The following is a 9,111-nucleotide window of genomic DNA, read 5'->3' as shown; positions in this document are numbered from 1 at the left end:
GAAGCCTAACCCAGAGCAAGGTCTAACATTCAATTCTATGAAGACTGAGGGAAGTGAGGAGGCTTCAGAGGAAAAGTCTCAAGTTAGCAGATGTTGGTTCATATAATTGAAGAAAAGAAACCATCTCTATAACATAACAGCAGAAGGTGAAACAGCAAGTGCTGATGTAGCAACTTTACAGCAAGGTATCTAGAAAAACCAGCTAAGATAACTGATGAAAGTCACTACAGATTTTCAATGTAGACCAAACAGCCTACCATTGGAAGAAAGTATCATCTAGGGCTTTCACAACTAGAGAGGAGAAATCAATGCTTGGCTTTAGAGCTTCAAAGGACAGGCTTACTCTCCCATTAGTAGTTAGTGCAGCTGGTTGGAGCCAATGCCCATTTCCCATTTAAAAATTCCTAGACCCTTAAGAATTACACTAAATCTATTCTGTCTGTGCTCTATAAATGGAACTACAAAGCCCAGATAACAGCACATCTGTTTACAACATGGTTTACTGAATGTTTTAGCCATGTTATATAACATATTTCATGTTTATATATATTAACATATTTCATGTTTATATATATATATATAATTGTTTATCCCATTTATCAGTTTTTGAATATTTGAAATGCATCTACTTTTTGGCTATTATTATCAATGCTTTGGTGACTATCTTGGCACAAGTCTTTATATGGAAGTATGTTTTCATTTTCCCTGCCATGAGTCCTATGAAAAATATTAACTTTCAAAAAACAATGTTTTTCAAAGTGGCTATACTATCTTATATTCCTATCAGCAGTATATGTTAGTCCTAATTTCTCCATATCCTCAAAGACAGTTGTTATTTTCTTTCCCCTATATATGTTGACAATAATAGACAAATAAAATTGTATATATTTAAAGTGTATGTTGTAATATTTTGATATATGTATCTGTTGTGAAATATCCAATGTGATTATCTATTTGTCTGTCTCTCAAAGTTTGGGAGCACTGATTTTCCCCGGGACTTAACTTTTCTGTTCAATCTAAGGATTGTTTTTCACTTTCCCATTTTTCCAGCTTTTTATTTGTTGGCATGGAGTGGGACTTCTAATCTTCTTTCCTGCTGAATACAAAACTAGAAGTTTGAGGATATATTTTTAAATTAAGAACTTACTTTTTTTAATCTTTCATTTTTTTGCCATATTTTTTGTTATTTTTAATTTTTATTCTAAAAATATTTATTGTAACTTTATTAATCTTTGCTGGCTAATTCTAAAATTCCTCACATGTATGGGTTTGTTTCTATGATATGATTTATTTCCTAGTTATTTGTCAGATGTCAAAGGAATTTTCCTGCTTCATATGTCAAGGAATTTCTGATAGGATACCACATATATTATGCTGCTATATTAGCACTTTATCATTTTTCTGTGGGAAATTTTGAAATTTGTTTGGTAGACATTTAAGTCATTTCTGAATAAATTTGACCCACTCAAGTGTTATTTATAAGCTTTATTGATACAGCATAGACTTTATATTCCTATTTGACCTACTCCTAAGGCATAATATTTCTGGGATCTCTGCTCAATGTCACAAGTATTAAATAAAATGTCTCCACATTCACTGGTAGAAAATTGAATGGTCTCCAGGTGCATTAGTCTGTTCTCACACTGTTAATAAAGACATATCTGAGACTGGGTAATTTAAAAGGAAAGAGATTTAACTGACTCACAATTCCACGTGGCGGGGGAGGCCTCACAATCATGGCAGAAGGCGAATGAGGAGCAAAGTCTTGTTTTACATGGCAGCAGACAAGAGAGTTTGTGTAGGGCACCTCCCTTTATAAAACCATCAGATCTCATGAGGCATTTACTATCACAAGAAATACTCACCCCCTGATTCACTTACCTCCTACCTGGTCCCTCTCATGACACATGGAAATTATGGCACAATTCAAGATGACATTTGGGTGCAGACACAGCCAAACCACATCACCAGGTCTGCATGAACTCTTTAAAATAATCAAACAAGTCACTACCAAGCACTGTTTCGATGACTGGCCTAACAGAGTTTTACTCTATTTATGTTCAGATTAGTATTCTTTCAAATATTTCAGTGAATTACATTTGTACATTTTTGGAACTCTTTCACTGGGTTTTTTCTGCTTACCTCTGATACTTGAATTCACACATTTCTGTTATCTTGGCCTCTCTTATTTCTTATTCCTCTTTCCTCTTCTCAGCAAGACTACTGGACTATCCTCAGGTTCCCAAATAATGTGCTTCAGTCTGGAAACTGCCATTATGCAAAAAATCTAGGTATCTCACAGAACACAACCAATTTACTTATCTTCTCTTAGAAGATTATAAATTATGGTTTAGGAGTCACGCAGCTGGAGGCTGCAAGATTCTGATCCCCCTAAACTGCTCCTAAGATAAGTGCTTGAGCTATTTTGCAGGGCTTTCATTTGATTGATCAGCTGGCACCATCCAGATTGATAAACTGGCTCATCTAATCTTGTGGCCCCCACCCAGGAAGTGACAGTGCAATAAGACAGCTTCCACTCCCTATGATTTCATTTTTGACCAACCAGCACTCTTGCCTCTCTGACTTCCCCCAGCCCATCACGTTGTCCTTAAAAACTCTGCTCCCTGAATGCTCAAGGAGACTGATTTCAGTAATAACAAAACATCTCCTGCACAGCCGGCTCTGTGTTAATTACTCTTTCTCTATTGCAATTTCCCTGTATTGGTAAGCCGGCTCTGTCTATGCAAGGTGAACCCATTGGGCAGTTGGTTACAGAAGATCACCTTCCTGATGCCTTATTTGACTTTTCCTGCATTTAGGAACCATTTTTCATAACTATACTTTGCATATTAGCCACCTCCTAAATTCTGTCTTATTTTCTTTTACTTGGTGGGAGATAGCTTATTTATTTTATTAGAAGAGGCGAAATGTGTGATTCCATTTTTAGCAAAACGTTTTTTCTTAGCATTTTCAGCAATGGCTACTTTCTAAGTTTATTTATATAATTTAATAAAAACCATATTAATGTTCCTGTTGTAAGTGTGTCATTAACTCTGATTGATAAAATATTTTAAGAAACAAAGTAAAATGGAGACATTGGCATGAAGGTAAGGGTCTTGTAGTCAAAAGGCAAAATATTGTTATTCTTCAGAAGTGAAACATTAGAGAACAGTTTGAAGTTGCCATCTGGAGTAATAATAAGCTCAGTAAAATAGCAGATGTCAAGGCCAGTTTCTCCTAGTCAAAACCAAATGTAACAAGTAACTCAATTTTTCACTGGGGGACAATTTGTTTTGGGGGAACTTTTTTCCTTTCTCACAATCCCAAATGTCTCATTTGTATTTCCCAAACTGCCCTAAGCACAGTTATCATCTCCCTGGATGATCTTTTTCTCAATGTAAAAAAAAGTACTGTGTTACTGAAGACAGATTGTTGTTAAACCAGTCTCCCTCCTGTCATAATCTCTTTAATTGTTGAAAATGACTCATGTGGGAAGTGGATTTAAAGTGAGGTGAATATTGCAACATCTAACTGAATAACAATTTCACATTTTCTTTCTCTTTTCTTTGAATTCATTTTGAGTCTTTTCAATATCACACATAGGTTGATTGATCTTAGATTCTTTTCTAATATAGCACATATATTTTTATACTTTAAACAAACTTGGGATAGTCTTACAATCTTACTAAAATAATTTGCAAACTTCTTACAGACAACCATAATATAAGCACTTTGGCGTATTTCAAACATCACCTATTAACACACTCTTAATTCATAGTTTTAACTTCTGGTAACAAAATTTAGGAAGTATTTTTAGATCCTCCGATAATTTACTCAGATCCTAAGCTGTCAAAATAACCCATATAGAAATAAATTTGTCAGATAGTAACTATGTTTATTCATTAATTAACATACCTATTCAATATTATTGACTGAATGTCTTCTACATCACATCCAACTTAAATGACATATGGAATAAATAAAAATAATTTGCAGTATATTAAAAAGAAATTATACATTTAGATTTATTATATATCTTTCTTGCAGTTCATTGCCATTTACAATATCCTCAATACCTTTTTTACATTAGGCAGGTGGTATTCGAGTCCTTGAGTATCCTTGCATCTAAACTAAAAATAAACTTAAATATGTATCTGAATGTAAAATGTGTTTATTTTTCTTATTTTATCAGATTTTTTTTCTTACATGAGGTCTGTCTGTAAGGATCTCAAATTTTCAGTCAGTTTATTAAACACAAAAAGCAAAATTTTCTATGACTCAGTCATTTTGTATTTTTTGATGAGCTATCTTTTAAAATATAATTTTACATTGATTTCTCAACAAATACATACATGATTTCTCAACTAGAATATATTCCTTTGGATGGATTTTCATACCAACATATTCTTTAGAGAAAGGTACAAATTAATATGAGTAAAATAATAATAACCTATAATATTAAATTAATTTCTTCGAAAGCTGGCAATTTAAAACAATTTCATGTGATGCAGGTTATTCTAGCTAACCAGTAATGCAGATGAGCTGAGTTAAGTTACTAGTAGGTTGATATAATTGAAAATAACTCATAGAGAAAGGTTTCAGCTGATAAATAAAGAGAAAAATGTAGGAGGAAACAACAAGAACAAGAAGCCAGAGAGTCATTTGTGACTCAGTCCTAGTAAGATGGCAAAGCTCAAAATAGAGACCTAGAATTACTCCCACTGGATATGTTCAGTCATATCCCAGACAGAATTAGCATTTCTCTTGAAACATAATACTGCATAACACAATATTTTATAATAAATATTTATAAATATGGAAGGAATCTTAGTTTTTCCATTTCTTTCTTTTCCATCTTACAAATTTATTGTTTAAAAATTCTTGCTACCTAACGTTTTTTGCTTATTGTGCTTTAGTATGCAACATCTTCTCCTGGATTCACTATGTTTTTTAAAAAATAGATTTTAAATATCTCTTTAAAGTATGAGCATTTTCCAAAAAATATTCCAAAAACATAGTATTTAACTAATTATTTGCAGAAGTATGTTGATTGTTTCATCCCTAACTCAGTGAGCAATACAATCTCTGGCATATTGAAGCTACTCTGACTAATATTCGCCTATAAAACCTCCTAAATTACACTCTCCTGTAAAACCATAATACAGACAATAACATTCGGGAAATTAACATTGATGCATTATTACCCTTTAATCCAAAGTTACCCTTAAGGTCTCACCAATCATCCTAAGGATGTTCTTAATAGAAAAATAATATAGTTCAAAATTGTATGTTGCATTTTCTTATGTCTCTTAGTTCACTTTATTCTAGACCAGTTCTTCTGACTTTCTTGAAGATTCAATCTTGTCACATTTAAATTGTACAGAACAATTATTTAGCAGCATGAACTAAACATAATGTCTGTCAGATGGTTGTTCAGTTCATGATTAATACAAATTATACATCTTTGGAATATGACAGGCATGGCGCTGTGTTTCTATGTCTACATACTACTACAAAAGACACAATTTCAATTTATTCAATTATTAATGTCAAACACTTTGAATGCTTGATTAAAGTAATGTCTGTGATGCTTCCACAATAAAAAGTTACTTTTTATCCCCACATTAATTATTTTGTGCAAGGTAATTTGTTTACTAGGACTCTGATACACACTTGGGCCACTGCCAACACCCCCACTGATATAGTTTGGATATTTGTCCCTCCCCAAATCTAATGTAGAAATGTAATCCCCAGTGTTGGAGGTGGGGCCTGGCAAGAGGTGTTCGGATTATGGAGGCAGGTCCCTCATGGCTCTGTGCTGTTTTCCTGATAGTGATTTCTCATTAGATCTGGTCATTTAAAAGCGTGTGGCACCTCCCACCCCACTCTTTCTCTCTGACTTCTATTTTCACCATGTGACATGCCTGCTCCCACTTTGTTTTCTGCCATGATTGGAAGATTCCTGAGGCGTCCTTAGAGCAGATGCCAGCACTGTGTTTCCTGTACAGCCTACAGAACTGTGAACCAATTAAACCTATTTTCTTTATAAATTATCCAGCTTCAGGTAGTTCTTTATGACGATGCAAGAAAGGTCTAATACATGCAATGAATTATCTGTTTTCTGCCTCCCTGCCACTTGGATACAGTCGACCAGTGAGTACATCAAAACTCTGTGCTATGACTTTTGCCCTCATGGACATCCTCCTTATTCTCTCATGCCCTATCAGACACCACTTCTGTGTGGATTCCTCCTCATGAAGTGTGGATTTTGATACCTCATGACAGGGCAACTCATGTATGGAAACTGAATCTGAGATAAAAGACTTTTGAAATATAGCTAGACCAATAGCTAGAGTGCCAGGTTATACACTTATACACTCTAGTTTTCTAAGCCCTAATTCCCACAGGTAACTTGCGGGGCGGGAAGGATTTTAAAAATGCACATGTGATAGATGACCATATAGCAGAGGAACAAGGGTTGAGAGAACAGCCCTAATTGCATAAGCATCAAACACTGTAGAGAGCAGCAAATAAGCAAGACCTCGTCTGAGCGGTATTTAGAAGGTAGTTAGGCTCTGACTTGCCTGACTTACGTGGTCCAATCTCAATCGCTACAGAAACTACTCATTATCAGGAAACGGATAAGGATTGCGGTCTGGAGTGCTCAGAAATAATGTGCCATCATGCTCAGAGCCCAAGGCAGACGACCTCTGCCTGCAATCACCTCAACATGCTTGGGTTCTGAAACTCCATACCAGGCCTTGCCCAGGATGTAGACTCTCGTGATTCAGCCCAGGCTCTGACACTCTACGGTAGGCAGGCCTTGCTTTCATTTGAGTGTCTTTTTCACCTAATTTGGCCTCTGACCCCTTTCCATGCCAATTCACCTTTTCACAAACATGCCTACTTTGCTCCATCCCGCTTCATGGTATTGGGATTGATATTTCAATATAAAGAACAACAAAGGGGATTTGTGAGGAAAACATGGTAAAAAGTGAAGGGAATCAGATAAAGAATGAATAAGAAAAGGGAAAAAGGAATAGGAAAGAGGAAAGGAAAAAGAAAACGAGGTCGAGAGAAGAGGAAAGAAAGAGAATGTGGTGGGAATAACTGTTTATATTTGTTTAGAATGGAGCTCTGCATAGGTATGGTTTTGCACAATCTTGGCTAAACGTATTTTTTTTCTCTCCAAATTTTATGTGTTTTTTTTTTTGTGTGTGTGTGTGTGTGTGTGTTGTGTATGTAGTAATAAGCTGACACATGTATTCCCCTCAGCAAAGATGTTAATTTCAAATTCCTTGTACTTGTGATTGCTACCGTATTTGGAAAAAGGGTCATTCCATTTTGCAGACATGATTAAGTTAAGGATTGTTTTGTTTTGTTTTGTTTTGAGACGGAGTCTCGCTCTCTCTCGCCCAGGCTGGAGTGCAGTGGCGATCTCGATCTCGGCTCACTGCAAGCTCCGCCTCCCGGGTTCACGCCATTCTCCTGCCTCAGCCTCCCGAGTAGCTGGGACTACAGGCACCTGCCACCACGCCCGGCTAATTTTCTGTATTTTTAGTAGAGACGGGGTTTCAGCATGTTATCCAGGATGGTCTCGATCTCCTGGCCTCGTGATCCGCCCGCCCTGGTCTCCCAAAGTGCTGGGATTACAAGCGTGATCCACCGCGCCCGGCCAAGTTAAGGATTTTGAAATGAGGAGATTATTTTCAATAACTCAGGTGGGACCTAAATGCCATCACAAATATCCTCATAAGACAGGCAGAGAAATTAGATGTACAGAAGTGAAGCAGGTCATGTGAAGATGGAGGCAGAGACTGGTATAATACAACCCCAAACCCCAAGGAATGACCAAATCTACCAGAAGCTGGGAGATACAAGGTCATTATTCTCCCCAAGAGCCTCCATGGGGAGTGTGGCCCTCCCAACACCTCGACTTCACACTTCTGGCTTCTGGAACTGGGACAGAAAAAATTTCTGTTGCTTAAGCTGCTGTTTTTATAATAATTTGTTACAACAGCCCATATAGTTTACAGGGCTATTGTAAAAGTTATTATATCATATATCACATACATGATAATTATATATACTCATACAATTATAAAATATTGTTATTCACAGTTTTACATAAATAATTATTGTCACTTAGCAAAAATGTATTGTTTGGTAATTGTTATCAAAATGTATTAATTGAAATCAGTGTGTTTTTTTTTTAAAGTCTTCAGCATTGCACACCGCTTCAACTTTATTAGGTTTCTACTTTGAAGGACATTTTACTATTTTCTTTGAAATCTGCTTTATTTAATGTGACAAGTTAGATGTATCCTATACAAAGATAAGTAATATTGCTTTACATTAACGAGGATACAGGGTGACATAAAGAGTCATATGTAAATATGATGGGTACTTTAATTCCTAATAGAAGATTCTAATTCAGTCAAAAATATACTCCTACATAAAATATGTCTAACGTATGTGTGCTGGGGTGTGTATGTATGTCCACGAGTGCATGCATGTAGCTATTCTCAGATTGAAAAGGTTTTATCAGCAATCAATTACCAGGTTCTTAAAAGTATGTCCAACTTTCTAAGGTTGATTTCCAGTTGCTGATAAACTAAAGAAATGAAAAATCTTATGTGCTCTCTTCTAAGCAATGACATCTTATAAAACTAAAATTTGTGAAATATAATAATTTGTTGATGTATCTTCAATTTATTTGAATTTTGATGAAATAGAATTGTCTGATAAGTTGGGGGACCACGTTTTGAATTCTTATAAAATAATTTGCTGGAGTTGTTCATAATGCTATATATTCTTATATTTTAATTTGATAAAAAATGAGTCAATCTTTTTAAAATATTAGGTAAGCTTACCTTATATGTACCTAAAATGACATTAAATTTCACTTGTGTATTTATTTATTATCTCATCTGTTTATCCATCAAGAGATACCTACTACTGAGTAGATATTGAATCTTAGATGTTACAACAAAAATACCTAAAAAAAAAAAAAGAGAAAAACAAATATTTTCTTTATAGCAGTCATATTTTTAAAAAAAGCTTGACATAACTTATGCAATTAACTTTCATGATATATTAACATAAATAAAG

This window comes from Pan paniscus, chromosome 14, assembly GCF_029289425.2.
Source record: "Pan paniscus chromosome 14, NHGRI_mPanPan1-v2.0_pri, whole genome shotgun sequence".
In the NCBI taxonomy this organism is placed as follows: domain Eukaryota; kingdom Metazoa; phylum Chordata; class Mammalia; order Primates; family Hominidae; genus Pan; species Pan paniscus.
The sequence above is the reverse complement of the archived record's forward strand: the minus strand, read 5'-3'. Positions refer to the sequence as shown.